Below are 25,207 nucleotides of genomic sequence, written 5' to 3' on the forward strand. Positions count from 1 at the left end.
ATAATGACCTCATCTTTGAGTCGGTACAATTATGTTTTTGGCAGATGGATGTGCACATGGTCACTGTCTAAATAACAAACTCATGCTTTCCTTTATAATTAAGTCAGAAGAAGCTGTTGTGAGGCCTATGCATTGATGTCAGTGGAACAACCATGTGCATTTAAACCTATGACGCAAAGATGTAGAAAAAGACACGTGCAGCAAATCAAGCTATTTTTATATCATCATTACAGGTTATTTCACAGTTAAAGAGTTTATTTGTACAATATTATTTTCTCAGAGAAGACAGTGCAGTGATTTATGGCTAAAGGGTTCTATATGAATGAATGTATGTGCCTGTTGACTGCTGGATTGTTAAAGTTAATCCTCTTAGTTCCAACGCAATGTTAAACACTGACAATGAGGCCCCATAATGTGGCTATCAGGAGCAATCTCATGGCTGTGGAGATGCTAAACAGCCTGGTGTGTTGGGTTAGGCCCCCAAAGAGAAGAGTGCGCCTTGAAAGAGGCAATATTTTTCAAATTGTCTGGCTGCTGAGCAGTGATAGAGCTGCCTGTCACATTTTTCTCCCTGACTACAGGGGCTCCCTTTCAGAGGAGCTCTCAGGCTCTCCGGTGTGAGCACCCTTCCGGCCTTGTTTGCATTCAAATGTGATAAAACTAAGAGGTGACTTTCCCGCACAGCTGGGCAGAAAACGGATTAGGTCAAAGTGACAGGCTTCTTGAGGTTCCTGCCTCAGCGGCTAGTCATACCGAGGAAGAAAAGAGGCCTCACTAAGCTCAGCTTTGGAAGCCAATTGAAGGGCTTTGCTATCCCTTTCACACTTCCAGTGTTCCCAATGGCAGCTAGCCAGCCATGGTGACCCGCTCACAGGCAAGGTTAGTCATTCAGCTCAATCTCCTCCCAACGCCAGGGTGCAAACCCTCCCCAGCTCTGAGGCTGGACTGCAGTAATGTGGGGTTTGCTTTAAAGCAAAGATATCAGCAGAGTAGTAATTATAAATTTATATTTTATCTGTATGAAGAGTTGCATTTGCTACAGTTAAAATTACCTGAAAGTTCATAGGTTCACCATGCAGAGCAAAACCCAAAGGGTGGGTCCTTTTTATTTATTTATTTAGTCAGGTTTTTATAAAATTCTGTTCCTTCCCACCAGGGTGCCTCATGTATTAAAATCTGAACCATCAAACTTTATTCATAGTATTTATGTTTTAGCATCAAAATGCTGTTATCCCAAGCTTTTCTAAAAACATTTTCCCACATGACCTGACGTTGGTCTTTGCATGATGACATTGCTGTAAACCCTCTTGTGCCCCTACATGACTGAACCAAGCCATCTTTGAGAAAAGAGAGTTATTGATCTTGTAAAGTAACTATATTTTCCTGTCACCCCCTAACCAGCGCTGGCTGTTCTCATGCACTGTTTGTACGTATACCAATGACGAATAACCAAGTTTGTAATCGTAAGTCAGTAATGTGTGTAAAAACCACGTAATCAAAAAGGCTGTGTTCATGTTATAAATGTGCTGATGGAGGTGAAGTATAAACACAAAAGGATAAAACATTTGCCCATAAAAGGACCAATATGACCCAAAAATTACCTGGAAAAAAAAGAAAAAAACACAGAAATGACCTGTGAAAATGCTTCAGAATTAGAATTATTTTGTAATATAACTTTAAATATGTAAATATGATCGATATAATTTTTTCCTGACATTTTTCTTTTTTTCCCTAGACACCTTTTCTTGGCTTTGTTAAAATATATATTTTTTAAATCTACTTAATTGTTGCAATTCCTCATTGCCTTTTCCCATGTTTTAGAAAACAATCAAACCAGTTTGCTCAGGCTTCAAAGGTTTAATATGTAAAAGGTATCTGAGAGCAGCACAAAGAAAGTGATATCACTCCAGTTTTCAAAGGGTTAAACTAACTTTAAAATAACAACTATAGAGGCTACTATGTGAATGTTTTCTATTTTTAGGCGTGTATGCCATGCTGCTTTCGAGTGTTTATTTTCCAATAGACCCACACTCTTTAGTTGTTGGCCCCAGATTACAACCGGTTGACGGTCCCTAAAGCACAGTTTGTTTAAAGCTCAGCTCTCTGTTGACATTGGCTTAATCCACTGCAAGACACAGGATGCTTCTATTTGAAAACAAGCAAACACAGTTCCATTTTACATGCTATGGGACACAAGTTCACATCGCCACATGTTGATGATTTGTCTTTTTTTTTTTTTCATTACCATGTAAAATGTGATGAAATATTTGTCCCTGAGGTCAGTAATGATTTTCAGACTCTGAGTGCTGAAGGACAATGTGATGATTTTAACAAGAATTTCAGTGTGCGTTCAATTACTCTGGGCCAAAATATTATCACATTTTCTAATGAGATAATTGATTGAATATGGCTTAATCATGGCTCCGTGTTCCAAGTATCTGTTTGTGCATGCAAACGTGGGTGGATGAACAGAGGGCTCAGGAACTGGGGCGCCATCTGCAGGTTTACTCCGTCTGAGGGCTGAATTTCATCATGAAAGCTCACTCACTTATTCACAGTCACATGCACTGATGTACAGAACAACTTACTCTAAATTGTTATTAGTTTTATGTAGCGGATGAGTATCAACTGCAAGTGTTATGCTGATGTTTAAGATACTTTCCTTTTGTTTTAACTCAATTCTACAGACAAAAGACAAACAATTAATTAGATGTTACAGTGAATTTGGGGGATTTTAAGATTTTAAATGCCCCTAACAATCAAAACTTCATATTTCAAGATAATAGTGTAATTTAGGCTATTAGTTTATTAAAGCAATAGTTTTAACTTGATTTGTCATTATGTAGTTTAGCTTGTTTTTTTAAGCTTACACTTATATTGTCAAACAAAAAGTGACAAAAAAAGTATTTGTAAATCCCCTTATTTATTTTCAAGTGGGGAATTTGTTATGATGGTGCTTCAAAGGGCTAATTAAATATGAGGCTTATGGAAAAACAATCAACAGTTCAGTTGTGCTATCAATGATCAGTGTTAGGACGATCATGAGAGAGAGCTCCATAGCAAATGTATAAAACTTAATTCTGTATTGAAGGAAACTCTATTCTATTTTAACTCTTCTGTTTTTGGGATGTTAGATACGTGTTCATATTCAAAGATAATATCTCGTGTTAAGTGAGGAGAGCTGTGCAGGCGTTTCGTGAGCTGAAGCTCTTTGAAGAGCTGCAGACAACATATCTGAGGACGGATATCACCTCAAAGCTGAAGTGTCAAACCGCCAACTAGGCAGCTGTGTGTATCATTTGTCATCACTCACACATTACCTGTCCACACCTCAGACTCTCTCTCTCTCTCTCTCTCTCTCTCTTTCTGTCTGTCTGTTTCTCTGGCACACACAAACACACACACACAAACATACACACACACACACACACACACACACACACACACACACACACACACAATAACCCTAGCAGAAGTAATATAACTCTTTTTCCACATATATCTTTGAAATGGCAGAGAAAAGATAAAATAAAGCTTATTAATACTTTTACTAATATTGTAATGAATTTAAGATGCTTATGTTCACAATCAGCTAACTACTAACTAAATACTATTCCAAAAAAATATAAAAACCCTAAAAGTACAGATTTTGGGAGAAAAAAAACACTTATCAAATCTGCAATGTGTAAATCTTTTTTTTTTTTTATCCCTTCATTTACCATTTAGTGCATGCATATTGCCAAATACAAAGTCAACAAAGTAATGATATAGGATTGGATAATGGATAAAAGTAAGAAAGCAACCACAATAATGAACTTAAAGATACTTTAAAAGTAAAAGAAAAGAAAAACAAGCAAAAGGCAATGAAAACAGACAAACAAATAAACAAACAAATAAAGCATTGATTTCTTGGGTTTAGTTACATTCCCTGTAAGAGTTTGCAGGATGAGCACAAGATGTTATTAATTCTTTCTGCTCATGCTTCTTTTTCTCTTTTCCTTTCCTGCTATTATGAATTAAAGAGTCCTATAAATGTTTACAATCAGCTAACTACTGACTAAATATCAGTCTCACAAAAGATAACAACCCTAAAAGGCCAGTTTTTGCATTGAGACATCTGCGGTCAAACCAACACAGGACTTTTACCAAGCGGACTGCTGTTCATGTACTGTTCCTAAACCTAACCAAGTAGTTTTGGAGTTAATTTTGAAAAGACACTGTATGTATGTAACAAGTACAAACTTCAGCATCTAAACTAATGCTAGAGAAGTACCTATGGTGTCAAAGTCAAAGCGCAGGGTCAGTGACTCAGATGCCATATTTGACTAATTTTGAGTGACTCGATTTTAATTATTAAACATTATTTACTGATGTACTGAGCCATGTTTTTGACTTATTTGATAACCCCTCATCCTGTCCTCATCCGCTGCATGAGACACACTCTTTAATGCTTCTTTAGAAAAATTCAGCAATCAGATGCAACAAAATTGCTACAACAAAACAAAAAAATGCCCTGTGCATCAAAAGCTGGTACATGCCATAAAAATGTTCATGCTGCTTCAGGTCATCACATCTCAGAAAATATCAAAGCATATGCCAGTATGCTCAAATTTTGAGGAAATATGTAGCCTTATTTTGCAAAGACCATACAGTCTCTGACCACGTGTTAGTGTTGTGGCTGCCTATGTTTTTGAGAAACAGTGTTATGCATATTGGCCAACTACAGAGAGTTGAGTGCACATCGCTCTTTTCTTTGATGTCGCAGGTGAACAGAAAAGACATCATCGATGGACGGGATGCCCTTGTTCCACCACCAGCTTTCGACAGGGTAGGAGGGTCTGTAGGTAAATGCAAACACCAACAGCATGTCCCACTCTCGTTTAATGTGAGGAAAAACTGGTGGTCTGTTCAAGTCAAGTCAAAAAAATGGAAGAAACCTCAAGGAATAGCGGCTGAGGAGGGATCCCTCTTCCAGGATGGACAGATCTGCAATAGATGTCGTAATATAACAATTAATGGGCAGGCAGCTAATGTGAGGCCTCTGTTTGGCTCACAGCTTGGTAGCAAGACTTGTGGTGAAGTCCCACCCTGGTTGTGGGTCTTAAACAATGAGAGTGGAGCGAAGGTAGTGCTCACTATCTCAACAGCTGACTAGAAGATGCCAGATAGTTTAAGTCCTTAAGGTGGATGGCTGTGTCTTCCTCTTCACAGCAGCACCACAAGTCCTCCTTGTCATAATGTTCCGCTGCTTTTAATGTTAGTAAGCTCTGTAAGGGCAGGAGTCGGTCTTGGTGCAATCAGCAGAAACAACAGAAGCAGACATTGTAGTTGTCGAGGGCTGACAACCATTAAGAACAGACAGTACAAAACTTGTGGTAAGACAATATTCTCAACAGCACCAGAGGGCGAAATTATGAGTACAGGTCCATACTTGAGAGTGAGAAAGGGAGAGAGATTAAAGGGTGCTGTAATAACATTAACACTCATTTATTATCTCTTGTGTACAAAGAAAATAAAATCATTCTTAATTAACCCCAGCAGTAGTAGTTCAGAAGATTCTTTGTATGCCTGATAAGTCAAAATGATTTGTAGGCCAAAAGAGATATTAAAACATAAACAAACCCCGTATAACCATGTATCCTGCATGCTGTCCTGCCAAACTACTGGACTGTGTTATGAATATAAAACACTCATCATACAGCATGTAAAAAAATAGGACTGAAGCTGACAGTCACTTAGGGGCCCTCTGCGTTGCTTACTAATTTGGATAGAAAATATAATTGCTGCCTGAATTATGTTTTGTAGTAATGTTTTTGAGTAAGCAAAGAGCTGCATTTTGGTAACAGTTGGGTGAAGATATGGATTCATTTAAATTTTATTAGAGTGAACATGTTGTTTATATCTTCTGCTTCATGTGACCGTTTCAGCATTAAATGACCACCAGCTTTCCCAAGCCTACAATACACTAAAAACAAACATCTCTCTCTGTCATGACGGCTGAGAGGCACTCAAAGAATTTAATTAAATTAAATAAAACAGAGAAGACACAATCCCTTTCAGCACCTTGGAGAGAGACGCACTCTGCCACAGAGGGTTAAACTGTCCAAATAGAAAGACTGACTTGGCCATACGGAGGAACCCCACATGGACAGTTTTGGCTGCTCAGTGGAAAGGGATTTCTGCTCACTCTACAACCATCAGCTGTACTAATGCAGCCTCCTGAGATACCACCGTGGACACATTTTAGGCCTAAGTTTTTCTGACAGTGAATGATTTTCTTTGTTTCTTTGGTTTGGTAACAGCAGCAGCCAGTTGGACCTAAAAAGGGCAGGCAAAGGGGTGAAGCGTCTCTTTAATGTACTTAGAGAATCGATTTACAAGCAAAAAATGTGATTTGCAGATCCGTTTTTTAAGTACAAGGTTTGATTTTAATAACTTAACTTTCTTAGTTCATTCATAAACACAGGTGATAACCTTTTAACAATTGACAGTGTTTGACAAGAAAGTAAAGGACCAAACAGGAAATAAAGATTATGGTCAAAGGAATAATTGTTTTATGCTGATTAGCTTCACAAATCAATAAAACATGTATGAGGATAGTTTTTCACATGTGAATAGCGATAGGAGTGAGATAAGATGGAGAGAGAGGGCAGAAGAGCTTTTTTTTTTTACATCGTACACAATTATTATACCATTACATCACAAACGCAATTCATGTTTCAGCAGAGAGAGGCGGGCTGAGAGAGAGGTGGAGTTGTCAGCAGCAGTCAGTCTCTGGCCGATGATTGAACTTTACGTTCTGGGGACTTCTACTACATGTTACAGATCACTGTAACTTAATATGAAAGCATGTCAAATGTTGCATTAACTTGACAATAATCTGCGGTTTTGGCTATGTTATGACTTGAAATCCTTGAAAATTGCACACAGCTAGAAGTAACAATTACAGGCTGCAAAAAAATATTTTGAAACTCATGTTCAGTATGCACAATAGTTTTATTTCAGTAATCCAGCAATCCAGATGCAATTTGTGCAAACATTTACTTGGATATAAATCTTACAGTTTTTTGGGAACAGAAATGTTCGTAAAGTTAGTTAAGGAATCTCTTTAAGGTCACAGTTCACATCTGCACCTGCTGGCCGTAATAACATAAATGATCTCAATTATAGGGCAAATGTTTTATCTCATCTCTCATCACCTGCGTATAGCCGCACAGTGGAGCTAAATGGATGTGCTTTTTTATTGAATGTGCTGAGAGAAGGAACAGGTGAACACACGAACAAAGGGAAGCTGCACTGAATAAAGTGCGTCGAATCAACCGAAGAAATGTCCTTAAAAAATTAACAGCAAAGTGCTGTAAAAAACATGACATCATAAAACGGTAAATAGAAGATACAATGTAACAGTGTTCAGTTTACAGTAATATTTTGTGAAGCACTGAACAAAGCAAAACTATTAATTAAAAAAAAAGAATATGTTGAAATAATGATATCAATGTTCACTCTAAAAAATAAATAATGAAATGTTTTTGGCATTGATATTAGGACATTGACAAAAAAGTTATTTTACCTGCCCACAATGGCTATTTGAAATGAAAAGAAAAGTAATTAAGATTTTCTAATGTGTAGATGTTCAATTATTTATTTACTTTAAGGGGTTTTTACACATAGGGGGACTGGTGATGAAACCCTTCCAAATGGACAGTGTATATTTTATTTTAAAAATGTTGTAATTACAACAGTTTAACAGTTGAATTACAACAGTAAAGGTGTTTATATCTTCACTGTATTTTTTTGTGTGTAAAAATATCTGAATTTTTTTTACAGTGTACAACAATAAGATTTGCCTCTACACTTTTTTATTCAAAGAGAATCTGTACATCTCCTTATGTTAAAAAGTGAAACGTTTGTGGTGAGTGTTAGTCGAAACCAAAGCTCGCGCTTCGCCTGAAAGCAATGACACTAATTATGTCTTCACATACTCTGATAACCCAGACAGCAGGAAAATTACTGAGCTGTCCCCATCAGTCAAAGGGCCCATCTGGGGAGGAACACTAGATCACGGTGAAATGAGATAGACGTGAAGCACAGGCCCTCCTTCTGTTTCCTTCCAGGGGGGCGATGAAAGAACAGTCACTTTTTGAAGCCTTTTGGTAGCACAGAGGCTGAGAGATGACAAAGAATCTGGTGGTACCCAGTTAGACATCACAGCTCTGCTACAGTTCACACAGACAGCACAGGGGATAAACCAAACGCTGATCTCAGTCATCATTTCAACATTTAGAGGCAGTCTGAGGTTTCCTCAACAACAAGCAGACATGAAAGCAGATTAAGGACGTAGAAGGATAATAATTAACAGGGTGGGATATCCCGCCTGGCATCACATCAAGCACAAGTTCGCCGCATATTAGCACCAAAACAGGTACAGGTGTGTTTATGCTGTGAAGCGTTGAGACTGACAGTACTGTTTGTTGAAGTTACAAATCACAGCAGCAGAGAGAGACAATAATGTCAGTGCCAAAATAAATGATAATTCATTTAATCTTAAAATAAGGCCTTAAATGTTATTAAAGTGTCTTTTCAAAAGTCTTAAAAAGTCTAAGACATTAGAAAAAGGATATCATGATTTTTTTTTCTGACATGCATTGTAAAATCTCCAAATAATTGGTAGTATCTGCTGCTCAAATAATTAACAAAATGCCTCTCACATTAACATTACGCAGAGGAACCAACAGCACTCATACATGAACCACGTGCAGTTAAATGACTAATTAACAAGCTTTATGTGTTCCACCCTAGAAGGTTTTAGATTGTCTAACTTTTTAACTTGGCCAAAAGAAAAAAGAAAAAAAACATAACATTTTTCATAAATTTCATTCCAAGTGGGATTTAAAAAGTCTTTTAAAGACTTAAATCTCACTTGTCTTAAGCTGTAGGAACTCTGGTTAGAAGTGGGAATCACCAGGCCCCATAAATAATAAAAAAAATTAAAACTTTTCCAAAATGCTGAGTATTGCAATATAATGTATTGCGATTTATCACCTTTTTTCTACCGCAAATTATGTCCCCAAAAGGAAAACTTTTTTCAGAATCTGTGTTTTGTTTTGTTTTTTTGCAGCAAAATGACTTTTGGGTGACTGAACAAAGTGTCTGTTTGAGATTCATTTAAGTTGCCTTCATTGGTTGGTCTGTCTTTGTTTTCACTTGGTTGGGAGGATTGTTGGGAAGATTGTGTTTGGGGGTTTCAGTTTACAGTGTTTTTCCTCTCCTGTGTTCCTGTGTTGCCTTTTCCTCATTCCCCGAGCTACACACCTGTCTCACATCAGCCTCGCTAGTCCTTCCTGCTCCTCAGTTTCTTCTATTTGTACATTTCATGTATCAATACATTACTGCCAAGCCAAATATCACAATTTTATATTGTATAATTTTTTTTACCCTACAGCAGACTGTGCTTTTCTTGGGATGGGGGGCCTAAAGAGATGGGCACTGAAACACAGCATTTTAGACAAAAGGTCAACACAGAGATATTCAGGAAATAGCTTGAGCAAAATAGTATTTTTTGTTGTTGTTGTTGTATTAAAGCACGTTATCATAATCTAGAAGATACCCAAAATATAAGTATCAACCTGAACATGAGCATAATTTGGGACCTTAAAGCACCAGACAAGTGCTTTGTGTTCCAATTCCACCTTTGCAGAGTCTGCAGGTTTTGTCCCAGCTCTTTTCAGCTGTCTTCATTATTGGTCTTGTGGGTATGGAAATGGAGTCTGAGGGCTGGCACTCATCTGTGCCAACTTTCAAGGGCATGGCAGCAGGTTGCATCTGAAGTTGTTTAGCAACCATAACCAGCATCATGTCACAGCCTGATTATCAGAAATATCGAATGTAAATCTGATCTTCTTCCATGTACTTTTTTTTCATGAATTAGGCCTACAATGTTGTCCGTGGGACAGATGTAAAGCTCTGGGTAGCTCTACGCTAAAATGATCAACTTCTCCTCCATATTGATCCTGAACTGATATTTATGGAAGATATAGAAAGATTCCAGATACTACCAGCTGTGATTGGTTGTTGCTCATTACATACAGTAACATGTGGTGCACTTTGCTGCATTCCAAAAAACAGCCACTTAGAAATGCTTGTGTGCAGTGACAGCATTGCTCTTGCTTTGGAGTTGGCCTTCCTGTCATCTACATTGAAAACACTGGTTTAAGGACGCAAAAAATACAGCATGAGTACAGGCCCCAAAGGGCTATTCCCGGGAGAAGCCCTAAGCCAGCTAAGCTTTGTCACACAGTGCAAGTGAGTTCGAAACTGGATTTGCCTTCAGTAATGTGGTTGGCCATTAGTTTGGTGATATACAAAAGCTGACTAGGTGGGAGAAGGCAAGAGCATTTGTCGTTAGATGGGTTTTCATTAACTCTCAGATTGTGCAAATTGAAATTGCATCTATGAAATATGCCAAATGAAAACTAATGAAAAAAAACTCCCATTAATTAAAAAAAAGTATTAACGCTTGAATGAGGTGGTATTTCAGGTGATTAAAAAAAGCCATATTTTGCAAAACTGCATTGAAACAGTTTTTTCCACTTACATAGGTCACATGATGCTATGGCTATGTGCTTGTCGGTGCTTGTCAGTAAGAACTAGCTCCCTCATGATGCAGCAGGCGCTACAAGAGGTGTTATTACATCACATAACTCTTCAAAAGTTAAGCAGATCATCCCAAAGTTTTGAATCCACAATTCCTCTGTGAAATCGTGGACTATCACCTCCCAGAAATCCCTTATACATGACCGCTGCCACATATAAGGGGCTTGCCATTCCATTAATGCTCTCATAACATGCCTGTGTCTCCTTTCATTGGAAATAATGGCTGCTAGTGCAGTGGCTGCAATGGAAATCAACCCGCTAATGTTTTGAATGTCCATCGCCATGCTTCTTGGAATGATATCTTGAGAAGAGAAGTCGAAAAACATCACTCAATGGAAACACAGTAATCTCGCAATTGTGTTTTAAACATTTAAAAAATATCACAGATTTGTATAAGTTTTATACAAATCTGTAATGGAACCCCCATAACGCATCTGGCTATTTACTGGAGACAGTACGTACCAGTACAGACCCATTTTGAATTGGCCAGCACTTGTTGACACATATATATCAGTCAAATTGCAAACGAAAGTGTATCAAGTCGAATCTGGATTTTACCCAGATTAGGGAAAGTTGAAATGATCATTTTTGCAATTTTGAGGACTTAAGGATGCTTACAAAAGAATGTTTATTGCAGCTTAAAAGTAGGTGTTTGTAGTTTCAGTCATAGTTTTGTATTTCTGAACATGGGTGACCTGGACAAGGTATTTATGGGTAATGAGAGGGAGGATGACAGCCCTTTCACAAACACGCTGAATATCTGTATTCAGGAAGTTCAACACCTGGTCCATGCTGTTCATTGTCACGGTGAGCGCATGCAGCCTGTCTCCTTAAATTATCATGTCTTCATAGACGTCCCCTCACTGATCCTACCACCATATTAAGTCATTAAGTTCTCAACCTCTCCCATGCAGGTTATTAATAGACATAATTTGGACTTAATTGCAGGTTTATAACTCACCAGTAATGATAGGAAGCAGTGAGCTCCTCTTTGAAGTGAGATCCCAATCTTCTGCAAGATGGATAAGCACCAATCCTGCAGATCGAGCTGATACCTTCACGTCAACAGCCTCTGGAGTCACGGAGAGTAAGGGTTTGTTAATTTGTAAAACTTGCAAATGCTTCAGTTTGAAGGATTTTTTCATGGCAGCAAGCCTGTATACTGCTGTGCTGTAGTGGAAGTTAAACAAAAAATATCACAAGCACAACTCTTGTATGTGTGTCTGGAGGGTTTGAGGGGTCATTAGTTGAGGAATTTGAAGCCTTTGGCATGTGTGGCCTGTTTGAACTGTGATGGATCATTCACATATGGGATTTTAGATTTTCTGCATGTGTCACAGAGTGTAATATTGCTGCATTTAAGACATTTTTGCTGGATTTCTACTGTCACCAGCTCATTTGTAAACACAGATACACAATATGAGTAGCTGATTCAGATGTGGCCTATTTTGAACAATGTTCTCTTTATGTGTCCCCTCTTGTGATCCTTTGTCAGCCCCCCCCCCCCTCACATTCGTCCCTCCCATTTGGGTTTCCCAGCAGTCAGATAGCTCCAGGTCAGTCTGTCAGGTAAGTTTTACCTGCAGCTGAACTCTCCACCACCTCCTGTTGTAGCCGGCAGCACCGGCAGCACTCTCTTATCCACTAAACAAACGGTGAATTCCAGGTTCATGCCCCGAGGCTGTGATACTTCCACCACACATTGCCCTAATGTGTTTTTACATGGAGCTTTGGATAGAAAAAAAAGGAGGATTTGTTCCTTTGCTTGCAGCTCATATCTGGGAAAGGATCATGTAGCAGGTTGTCAGAACATTTCCCTGTCTAAAAATATACATCAGTTTACGTGTGGGAGAAATTCAGCTGCTGAAATATTTGCTCATTTTGTGTTTTTATGAACCAATCACTGTCTGGATGTGATATTACAAGATTGTTTCTTCTGGTGTACAAGAGAAATTCGAGACTATTAAATGTTTTTATTTCTGTCATTGGCTTCAATTCTTAAGTATTTCTTTATAATTTAAAATATTCATGTAACGCCACCATAACGAGGCCTGTGTAAAACATGAAGTCAAAGAGACGTGACCATGGGCAACACGGGTGTGATGTTTTGGCATGTCTATGTGTGTGACCACTGTAGGAGCTCCATAATCCCCTAAGCAGAGGACAAGATCAGCCGCCATGTAACAGAGAAGATAAATGATTGTTATTGACATGTTATGCCTTTTTTATTGTTTAAGTGCTGCTAACGCATATGTTATTTGTCACACTACAGGCGACGCTGTTGTGTTACATGTCACGCCGTCATGCTTCTTTTGATTGTGGGATGCTGCGATGCAGTGCATAATCACACACTGCAGCAAAAAGATACCGCCATCATTTGGTTCTGTGTAAAAATGCAGGGGTGGTTAAAAGAGGGGACTTCGTTGCTGCCTTATAGTGTAATCTCTGTGTTAAGCAAATGAAAGAAATGCAGATATCTAAATGTGAAGCTGGGGGGTGATATGATCATAAAAAAATTAATTAATACCATTACAACAACACAAAAAAGATATTCTTTGAGATTAAAATGGTAAATTTATGAAAGATAATAAAAACTCAGATCCTACCAGAAAATCAGGTGACGTAACATGAAAAGTGACAATGTTCATACAGGGAAGAAGTTATGGTGGATAAATCAGTCCCTAAGGCTTCGAAGCCAACTTTTGTAGTGACCAAACAGTGGAATTACAGCTTGCAGGTCCATCATGTGATGCCATTGGGCTCCAAAAGACTTTGTCCTATTGACTTATATAGTGAAAGAGACATTTGGAAATTGGTGGATACATTTTTTGACTGTCATAACCCCCACAACATGATTCGTTTCAGGATCAGAAATTGATCCATTTGGTCCAACAACATTTTGAGCATTTAAAAGAGCCTCAGAATTAACTTATTTTATTCCCATTCAAGTTAGCAGAGTGCTAAACCAGAAGTAGCAACCTCAGTCGCTGGAAGTCTCCAGTGGGCCCAATTATGCGGAAGCAGTAACAATCTTCCTCTTAATTTTTGTGTGCAGTAGTTGAATATTTTTGGCTTCATACGCCAGTGAGTAACTTTCTGAATGAGATCTTGCCTCTGGTGCTATATCCAGCTCTCTTTTTACATCCATTGGATAAATGGGTCAAGCACAGGACTTTCACTCAGGACACTGAGTTTAAATTTTCAATTTTCAAGATGAATAAAGCTGCTGAATGTACACTTTTTTACTTTGTAAGAATTTCCCAAACATTACAATACTTTGTTTTTTTGCTGCACACCGGAAAAATATACAGTTAGAGCCCTCACATACTAATGTAAGGGTTTTCTTCTTGGCATACTTTCAGATATTTATAGCCAAAGGAATAATACATCAGTTACAGGCAGCAGTATAAAAACAAGGCAGGATTAGGGTGGCTTCTGCCAACTTTGAGGCCCCTGAACCCCAGTTTATCTCATCTTTCTTTGACTGGGATTCAGGAATGTACCCTCAACTCCAGACAAACATGTAAATATGTCTGTTTGTAGAGTTTACAATAAGGCCCGTACATGCCTGGACATTTTATCGTGGGATAATGTGAGCCAAGAATTATGTCCATATCTTATAGACTGAGAGTAAACATTGTGCAGAGGACTAGCAGTTGCAGGCTGTGTTGTGATGTTGCCTGAGTGTCAAAGGGGGATTTCAGTACAGCTGTACAGCAGAAGATTGAGGACTTAGGAGGTGTCTGAGGATTGGTTAGACTTTGGCAGCCAAGCCAATGACTATGAATTGAAGGTCTTCTGGACTTCTTTCGTCTTTTTATAGTGTGGATATATGCAGCAGCTATTTCTAACACTTCACCACTGCTACACGTAAAGATAAGTTTACTCATGGTAAGGACTGCTTCTTTAGTGCTTTCTGTGGCATGGAAGAGCTTTGTTGAGTCCAAAAATAGCTCGGAATGATGTCATAGTGATGTCATTAATGCTCATCATGGGTCAGGTATGTATATAAAAAGAACTGGATACAGTGTTGGAGGCAGGGCCTCGTTGTTTCTTACCAAAGTTGCTTAGTGTTGGATGAAGCCATATAAGTTCGACTTGTGGGTTTTATAATTTCCTGGATCTTCTGCATCTACAGACCCTTAAAGCTTGCAAACTAGCGTTTCCTTTAACCCTGCCTCCCAACTGCTTTGTGTCAGGCTCTTTCACATGAGTAGCAGTAAGAAAATAACTCTAGATTTGGCTCGCTTAAGAGGAATTGTTTGAAACAAACTACACGTTAGTTTGATTTCACTTGAACTTGACTACTTGACGTGACTACATATTTACTCTCTTGAAGGCATCAGTGGTTATTTTCGGTTAATTACATTTGTGAGTACAACGTTATCCTTAACTATGAAAATAAGGCAATTCACAGATAACACTGAAGAAGAAGAATTATATTTGATCAGTGCTGCTTAGTTTTACCATTTGATCTCAGTTTTTCAGACCCCATTTTTGCTATGCAGGAAGTGGTATGGCTCACAAACTCTCGCCATTACAGCTAAACTTGGCACTAAAATGTATCTGAAACATTTTAGGCGAGAAATAGGCAGTGCAGTAACATTATCTTGGTTTATATTTGATCAGCTACCTAGTTTTCTCGTTTGATCAGATTTTGGTCTGAGATTAAAAAAGAGAGAGGGATGGGTCTGTCGTTTGGTCCAGTTCTATACTCTTTGTGTCCCCGGTGGCGGCATTGGTGCAGATGCAGAAGTACAGCCTGCAGTTTTAGCACAAGCCCCGAGAGCCATCGAAACTCTGCCGGATGACACATTTTGCGTAATCTGTCAGAGTTTAGTTTCCAGAGTTCATCTACACATACTATCCCATATGAAGTATACAATAATATCGAAACTTGATCTAACTGAAAATTTACAAAGAACACCACTGCCAAAAAAATCATACACACCTTAAGTGTACACACAGTTCTACCTAACAATCTTGGCACTCACATAGAAAGTCTTTCACATGGATCCATTGTTACACACAACTGTACGGTGTGCAGGTTTAAATTGCTCAGAACTGGCTGAGACCATAAAGAGTAGGGTTACAGTTGTGACACAGTTACCCAACGTGCCACACACAATGACAGCATTCATTATATTTTGCCAGACAGGGTGGCATGGGAATGAAAGGAGACCAATTATGTTTTTTCTTCCTTGTGTTTTTATAATAATCCTCACAAATGATCAAACAGGCCATTTTCCAGCAAGACTTACATCTGTTCTCAAAGACAACATCTTAAAAATGTTTTCTACTCGCTCTGACCTTTAAGAGTACATTTCATTATCATCCTGCTGAATCATCACCACTGAATCATCAAACTGTCTGCAAAGCCAACAGATTCTCATAAACAGCTCCAGCAGTTGCATGAATGCAGCAGGGTTTTGCGTTTTGTCATGATTTATTCAGGCTGGTGTCAGAACACCTAGCGATGTGTTCATGTGACAGGTGGAGAAAAAGAAGGCACTTGTGCTTCGCAGGCCCCTACCACAGACAATTAAACACATGGATGTTTGGAGTAGAGCACACAAGCAGGTTTTACTAGTGAGGACAGGACCTCGCTGGAATTCCTGAGGTGTGCACTAAGTCGGCAGTAAAAACACTCCATGTATCTATCCAGGACTCCCACACACAGGCAGTCCAGTGTAAAGTGGTCATGCATCCCGACGGATCTGTCACCAGATGCTTAGTGTGTCCCACAGTCGCTGACGGCCCCGGCTCGCTCTTTGTCTGCCTGACTGCTGCACAACAGAGCAGATTCACATTCCCCACATCCACAGGCAGCACCGCTCTGTGGGAGAATACTTTATGACGACCTGACACACATTTTGTCTCCTCAATTTGTCACCCACTGAAAGGATGTTCATTTGCTGTGCATCCAATCTGAAGCAGAGAGCATCTGGCCTTTGTAGTGCAGTCGACTGCAGGCAGGCAGAAACCCTCCCGCTCAGCGCTGGGTCAGGCTACATTTAGCCTACAGTACCTGTTCATTTAGAGGTTTTTGTCTGCCGCGCTGTCGCTGGAAGAGGTTGAGGTGTAAATCACAGAGGGGCTTCCTGCTCTAATTCACAGGGAGTCGAGTCTCGGCACAGGCTGAAACCACGTGAGGAATCCACGCTAAAGAGGGAGCATGCCTTTTGTAATAACAAGTACTCAGGAGAACTCAGTACTCCAGAACCACTGTTTCTCTCAAGGCAAGGCCCAGCTCTTTATCATTATGAAGCGCTGTCCATTACTTAGCTTTGGGAAATTTATTGGCCCTAAATCCATTTGCAAAAGAAAACACACATTCCTGAGCTGATCTGTTACTCAAGGCAACAACAACTCTCTAGAAAGCAAAGAGGAGTGCCCAGCCAAGAGGAAGATATAGACATACAGATAGCAGAGAGGAAGGAAGAGTGTTGGTACTCTGAATGTGCTACTGTTAGCATCTGAGGTTTCCATGGCCATTGTGTACAATAATATTTTAGTTTAGTTAGCAGTGAGCTAAAACATATATTTGATAATCTAAGCTACCAGGTTTCAGATTCACTTTTTACGTGACTCGGCTGATTGCCCAACTGCATTAAAATTGAGATTCATTGAAATTACTAGCTGTTTTAGAGGTTGGTTTGGTAATTAACTGGATAATCTGTGGTTTTACAACGAGCAGGCAGCTCACGTGACTGCTTGCGTTTCGTTTTGTCAGACTTTGTTGTAAGGATGTAGCGTTTTATTGAACTGATGGAGTTGATGAAAAAAAATGGAAATAAGAATTAAATTAAACTAAACGGTGTCCATAAACAATGCTTAAATGGCAGTATTGTCTACTACAAACACCTGTAAACAACTCCACTGTCCAATAATGCAAATGCTTAAAACAACATTGTCATATTTACATCAAAATGTGTTTGGAAATTTTTCAAAACTTATCAAAACTGAACAAAAGTGTACATAAATGCAAATGGATGTGTGTATTTTGACCATCAGGAATGTGTTTTATTCCAAGAGTAAATATCCTGAATTAGTGAAACTAAAATAAATTACTGACATCTACAGTAAATATGCCATTAATCTCGTCAACATGAACAGATGTCATTTCAGCATGTCTCGTATGTCTTGGAAAATATCCAGTACAGATGAGCTTTAACCTGAAAACCATGACACATCACCTTGAGATTTCTGTTTTATGATTCAAATGCCCAAAAATGCATTCTGCGACTATGAGTAACCCTGCTTGCCATTGCTTGCTGAATGCTCTTGTGAGCTCTTTTATAGAAATCCTGCGAGAGCGTGATTCACAGTCTTTCCACAGCGTAAAATAAATCACCTTGAAACAGAGCTGATCTTGGCAGAGTCCAACAAGTAGCTTTGATTGAGGCATAAAGTGATGTCGCTGTCTGTGTGCTTGTGTGTGTGTCACAGCAGTAGCACAGAAGCAGACTGCATGCCACACAGGGAGACGGCACTGGGATCCGTCATCAGAACCATTATCCTTTGTTGTAGCCAGACCCACCTACGTCAGGCGATGAAAGTTCAGGTTAAAGTGCACTCTGAGGCTGAGGAAAGCTCTGGGCTTTCACAAAGCCCCAAATTAATTTGGCTTGATAGGACGGAAATGTTTGCATCCATTACATGTGCGCAGTGGCCTTCAAGAAGAGCTTTTATTTAATATTTTAATACAAGGGAGCACAAGTTCATTACAAATTGATGACTTGAATTGAACAAAAAGCACAAGTGTCATCAGTCAAAAAATTCAATCTTATTATACATAGTGTACCTCTCTTATGAAACTGCCATATTATTTATCAACCCTGCCCTTTCTGTTAAAGATCTCATTTAAAAATGATTTACACCATCGTCTTTATATTCATTTTTTATTGTATTTGTTGTTCTTTCTGTTCCTGAAATTCTGTTTTCTTTTTAACTACATGATTTTAAAATAAAGGCAGTGTAGTTTTAACCAGGTCCCACTAATCCATTTCATAGCTGCCATTTTGGTATTCTGTATTGGTCTATTTCTAGAGCAGCTGCCTATGTACATAAAATCAAGTTACTCTGTGTTGATTTTTTTGTCAATAAAAAAGTTATATTTAATATTACTTGCGAGATCATTTGAGTTAGAGTAGAAAATGTGTTTGGATTTTTTTTCCCTTATAAAATATGTTCAGAGACAATTTTAGTCCAACCAACATCATATTAAGTCATCCTTTTTATAGTCAAACGTTATGCCAATTTAATTTAACATACTATTAATATTTTTATGCCTTTGCACCAGCAACAGCTGTAGCTGGAGACAGTAAGTTTTTGTACACACATACAGTCCATGGGGTCCATGCATTCCATACATTTCCAATTTTATGAATGTAATATCAAATTTGGCACAAATGTCCAGTTGGACTCAATGATGAACTGAATATATTTTGGTCGTCAAAGGTCAAGATCACTGTGACCTAACACAGCAATATTTTTGGCCATAACATCATAATGTTCCACTCTGTTTTGGCCAATAGTCAACATCATATCTTAGATACACGAGGAAAAACATATGGTCGGATTCTGAACTGATGACACAATGATTTGGGATGTCACCTTGGAACTCTGCTGATTGTAGATCTTCTTTGCTGCCGGGTGTAAGATGTTGGTGAAGCATCCATGATTCAGAATTTGTGTAGCTTCTTTGCAGCAGACGTAAAAACACAGAGATGATAAGCTTTACACTTAAGAGCTCAAAAGGTCACTTCGGTGGTAACACGATTGAATATTTATAGGAGCTTAGTCTAGTGTGCCGACTCTGTTTCTCTTTTCTCCTTTTGCGCAATCTTTTGTCCAGCACCTAGTGTTCACCGTCTGGATGTGCATGCTTTGCTGAACTTTTTGAACAGCTTCTCTGCAGTAACATCAATATCTGAATATTTGATATCGAAATTTTATAATTAAAAGGACAAAAAAGGTATTTTGGGGAAATGTCAGAAATGCTCCTTTTCTGTCTCAGCTGCCTGGAAGGCATGTCTGTGTCTGTGTTTGACTGACAGCAGCTGGCAGGCTGCCAGAGTTATGTCAAAGACTGTATCCATGTTAGTGTTTGTCTCCCTTTTAACTTAATCTGAAGCAAACCATATCCCTAACCCCAACCAGTTGTCTTCTGATTTATGTTTAGCCTGACCCCTTAGTTATCTTTCACATTTAACCCTAACCTACCCAAAGCACTAAAGCCAATATATTGTCTCTTTTGCTTTCAGAATTTTCTAAATGGAGAACACAGGAGTAATTTACAGAGCAAATGTCTATATAGTAGCAGACCAACATAATGCAATTTAACTTAATTTAGACTTTAAAAGTTTGAGTTATTATATTTGTATTATTCACAACCATGTTTGTTTTCAGTCTTCTTCTTCACTACCTTTATTGGTGCATTGGTGTATATCTCCTGTAGATCAATTAAATGGTGTGAAACCATTAGTTGGAATGTTTTTTAGTCACCCACGTGCACATGTGTCCTTGGGGACATGCACAGGATGAAAAAAAACAGGGGACCCATCCCCACCATGGCACAATTAGAGGTGAAAAAAATAAATTAAAAGAAGAAAAGAAGAGAAAAGGAAAAAAACACCAGAGTAGGAAATAATTATTACACATTTCCATCAGATACAGTGAGGGGTCTAAATAATCCCGATACTTGTTTTGTAAAATGTGCCAAAACTACATCTCAATGGAATTCCATCTTGCTGTTGAAAATCATCTTTTACAAGAAAGCAGAATATCTATTTTATCCGTTGTGTTATGGTTTTGTATCATTCTGCTCATAAATTCACACTCCCACAGCACAATAGAGCTGAGATGAGGTGCAGGATTATTGATCATTGAAGTGTGTAGAAGGACACCAGCAGGATACAGATTCATGCAAAGCTACAGTTAATTCCCCCCGAGCCTCGCAGCCAAACCACAAACACAAGAGAGGCCACCCACAAAAAAATGTTTCTTATAACAGCTCCAATCTCCACCGATAAGCCCAGAGCCAAGATAAATAAGAACACACTCCTCTGCCAGCCTCCTAGTTTACACTGTAAATACTGCTGGAGTGTGCAAGGCAGTTGGTCAACATTTCCTTTTTTTAAGTCTGCCACACCCCGACTAGCATTACAGGTCGTGAGCTGTGGGCTTGTCACAGCCAGAGGTAAAAATCCTCTTTGTGGAGTTTTCCAGAAATCTGGTCCAGGGATCAGTTGAAACAACTGCTGTGAATTACCTGGCTCTTTACACTAATGCACTGTTTTACTGACTGGAAAATGCTTTTAATCCTTTGAAACCTGTGCAGATTGGATTGATTTCAATAAAAAACACAGGAAAAAGGCATGGAGAAACTTGATAAGACATGACCCAAAAATTAGCAACAAGAAAAAAAATGTTTAAAAAAAAACATTTAAAAAGAAAAATTACAGAAAATTGTGTTGGGGGGTATTCAAAAATAAAAACAAAAATAACTGACACTCAAAAAACTGCTTTAAAATAACAATTTTAAATACAAAATTTTACAAATTATGTTATGTTTTCAAAAGAAAGTAAATCAATTAGCTCAGAGTTCAAAGCTTTACATACTTGTAAAAGGCGTCTAAATGCAGTAAAAGTGATGCCAGTCCAGGTTTCAAAGGGTTAAGAACTAAACATTTTACAGTAGTCTATCAGAGTCAAATCATTGTTAACTAATGACCGTTGGACACTTAAAACTAAAATATTTCCGTTCTCAAAATGACCATACATGACTTTTTTTTAAACCCACTTCATTTTTGAAACCCGAATTTGAGTGTTTAAACGGTCTGAGCACAGGCTAAACTCCTAAATTCATTATCACCTCTGATGTGTAAATGTTGAACAGATGAAACAGATCCTTGAAGCATTCTTGTTTATCAAACAGAGAGTTTGGTAAAATATCTGCCACTTCAGAGGGGGAAAAAAAGTCTGGCCGTTCTTGAAGGGGGAATTAACAGGAAACACAAACTCTTGTGTCGAAAGACGACTGATGGAACGGAAGCAGAGTTGAGCTTTGTTGGCCGGTCAGGTGTCGTCTCTCCCCTGACCCCTAGCTTTCAGACAGCACACACACCTTCCACATGGAACAACCTGAGGAGATCTTTTCTCTCTTTTTCTCTTTCTCTCTCTTCATCAATGATTCTTTCAAATTTGGATGTGGGCCAATATAGTTTCCTGATGATGGAGGCTCTGCCTAAAACTCAGCAGCATTACATATGAAATTAATTGCATTTATTTAATGCACAAAGGTTCAGTATTTAACCCTTTAACAGGCATTATAACCACATGGTGACATTTTTTGCAGTCACTTCGCTTCACTTAAAACTCAGCAAAACCCACTTTGATTTTATACAGATGTTTTTATGTGATGTATTTTAGTATTTTTGATTATTCTCTAATTCTATTCAATTCCATTTTTATTATATTGCACTGACTCTTTTTTATTATGCATTGTAAACACCTTTTTTAACTAGATTCATTATTAGTTGTACTTATTTTTGTTTATTTTTTCATTTATTTTGCTTGCTTATTTGTTTTGCTCATTTTATGAGGTTACTTCTATTTTTTTACCATATATTTTATTAAGCTTTTTTATTTGATTCATGTTATTTGTATCTGCTTTTTTTTTTTGTTTATTTATTTTAACATGTTTATTTTATTACATTACTTTTATTTTCAAATTTCTATTACATTCCATTGACTTTTGCTAATCTAGTTTTTGAGTGTATGTTGTTTATTTAGTTTTTAGTATCACAGTACAAGTAAATTTATTATAAAGTGCAATGAGGTTAGAAACATGTAAAAAACATAGTATGTAAAATGCAAAACATAGTATATAAAATAGGAGTACAGTGCTATGTATATACAATACATCTATTTCTGTAAATCTGACAGTGCTGTCTCCTGTGGCAACTGTCACTCATAATTGTCTCCTGTGTCTGCGTATTCCCCCCACAGTGATTATCTCGACTTTGCCGGAGGACTTGAGCTTAATAGCCTCACCTGCTGAGAGAGAGCAGGATCAGACAAACACTGTATGACCAGCTGGATGTAAACGGAGAAAGTGGGGATTCCCTGAAGAGCTGCTGGTGATGAAGAAAGCTGCTTGTGATGTGTCACGATGGCTGTTAGCTAATTGACTCATAAAAGCAAAGGGCTCCGAATAATGATGATCACCCATACACCCAGAAAATAAGCTGTTTCCAGCATAATGGGAATGATCAGAGAACAGCACCCAAAGGCTTTTCTTCACAGCTGTTTCACTGTCTTGAGAAAAGTGATTGCATTGTAGAATGAAATGTGAATTTGATCTGAGATCGTAAATTTTCACACTGAACACATGACTGAGGAGAAATAACTGCACAATCAAAAACCATTATGTTAAAGTTAGGCGACACGGTGGATCCAGTTTTTTTGGTTTTGTTTTGTTGCTTATTTGGCCCAATTCTGGGCCAGACTTATTTTTTCTGTCTGCCGAGTTTGGGCCAGTGCTGGGCCAGGTCATTTTAGATTATGGCCCAGTGATGGCAGTGCTGGAAGCCTGATTCTGGATAGCTTTTTTTGCCCGATTCTAAGGCATCATTCATGCCAAGCCTCAGCCGAGCCGGGCTACTGAACATGGTCTGATTAATTTCATCCAGCATGCTGAGTTTAGGGTGATACTGAGCCAGATTATTTTGGCTTTACCTGGGATAATACATCTAAAAATCAAATCAAGTTTATCCTCAAAACATAACAGTTCCAAAATGCATTTTTTTAATAAGTAGCTCCAAATCTGAGTGAGATCATATTTGAACACTAACATGCACATGCAGGAGTGCAGGCTCACAAATCACCCTATCTGTACCTGTAGATAATGATCTGCAGTGTGCTTGGCATCAACGTGACCATGAGCACCGGGAATCCCCATACTGTACGCTTCAGCACTGCACCATGCTTACTGTGAGAATCATTATAAAGCAAAGTGTCTCGACGGTCTGCAGGGTCTGCAGCTCAATACCTGTTTATCTCCCATCACACAGCAGAGTTCCTTTCATGATTGGACACCTGCCTTTGTGTCTCATAGCAACTCAAGCATACACTTCACTTGAACAGCATTTCACAACCACTTAAGAATGCAGAATGATAACAGATCAGTCAGTTGGACAGAATCAGTGGCCTGATAAATTACCTTTTTAATTAGTTTAACTGTTATCTCAGTATAGTGTTTCAGCAAAAAAAAAATACATCTTCCATCTCTTTACTTGATGTCTTTCAGGTACAATGAATGTACTAAAGGAAAATACTTCTACTGTGCTAGCTGTTTCCTCCTACTTCAAGAAAAAAACATGCTGTGATGTTCAGGGTGAGGAACTGTTTTCTATTTTAACATCATTCTCACTGTAGATTTTTTTTACTTTATAGATTGAATACATTCATCTTAAAATAAGGCACAAATTGGTATTAAAATGTCCTCATCTTTTGAAACTCTTAGATATACTAAGACATGGGAAGCAGGATTTTATTCATCTTTTTTTCAGATGGTGTGTTGTAAAATTTCTATTTTTTAAATATAATTCACTGATGCCTCTAATGTTGTGCAGACCAGAATAGCAGAACCAACAACACTTCTATTTTGTTACTGTGCCCTGGACAACATGAGGAAGTGCATACTCAACTAAAACTTTCAGCCAATTCAGCCAAAATATTATTGCATGGTTATAAGTGATATGGGCACAAAATGCAAAACTTTTTCTAAACTCAGCACAATGGGGATCAAGGCAGTGGAATACCACCACAGTGAGATACACAAAATAATCACATCATAGTCATGTGTTGGGGTACGACAAACATTTGGGAAGAAATTGTTCCTAACCCAAAGTAATTGATGTCGGTTCATGATTTTTGGGGAGGAGGGTTGTTTTGTTGTTGTTTTTTCCTTTTAATTTTAGAAATTGTGAAGTTGGTCTTAAAAGTCATTCCAAGTGGATTTTTTTTTAAAAAAGTCTTAAAATCAAACTTTCCTTGAACTGTAGGTTCCAAACAGGTTAGAACTGAAATAGGCAAGTCTTTAATATTGTTGATAAAACAGTGTTGTGCCTTTAAAGAAAAAGTGATAGCTAGCACCCACATGTGCACACACTCATGCCTGCTTCACAGCTCTGCAGATAAGATGAGATGAGATAGGCTGAACCCATGTTGATATGAATCAGTGCACAACAAAAGCCGCAGAGTACAGTATCTGGATGTAATGTGTGCATACCATGTATTTTCTGGTGTGTGGTGAGTCAGCAACACACACCAGAACATTATGTAAACCTGTGCCTTTGATTCTTATACAATGCAATGTATTCTGTAGTGCAGGAAGTGTTAGAAACACGTCCTGTCTTGCACCTCAAGTCACTGTTATATCTGCACTATATATTGTAAAATAAACAATGGATCAAATGACTATGGTAGTTTGTTTGCTTTTTTCAGCAAATGACCACTAATAAACTCATTGTAAATAACCAATACTTGT

This window comes from Plectropomus leopardus, chromosome 2 (assembly GCF_026936395.1).
Source record: "Plectropomus leopardus strain MGB_pleo_1.0 chromosome 2, ASM2693639v1, whole genome shotgun sequence".
NCBI lineage: Eukaryota > Metazoa > Chordata > Actinopteri > Perciformes > Serranidae > Plectropomus > Plectropomus leopardus.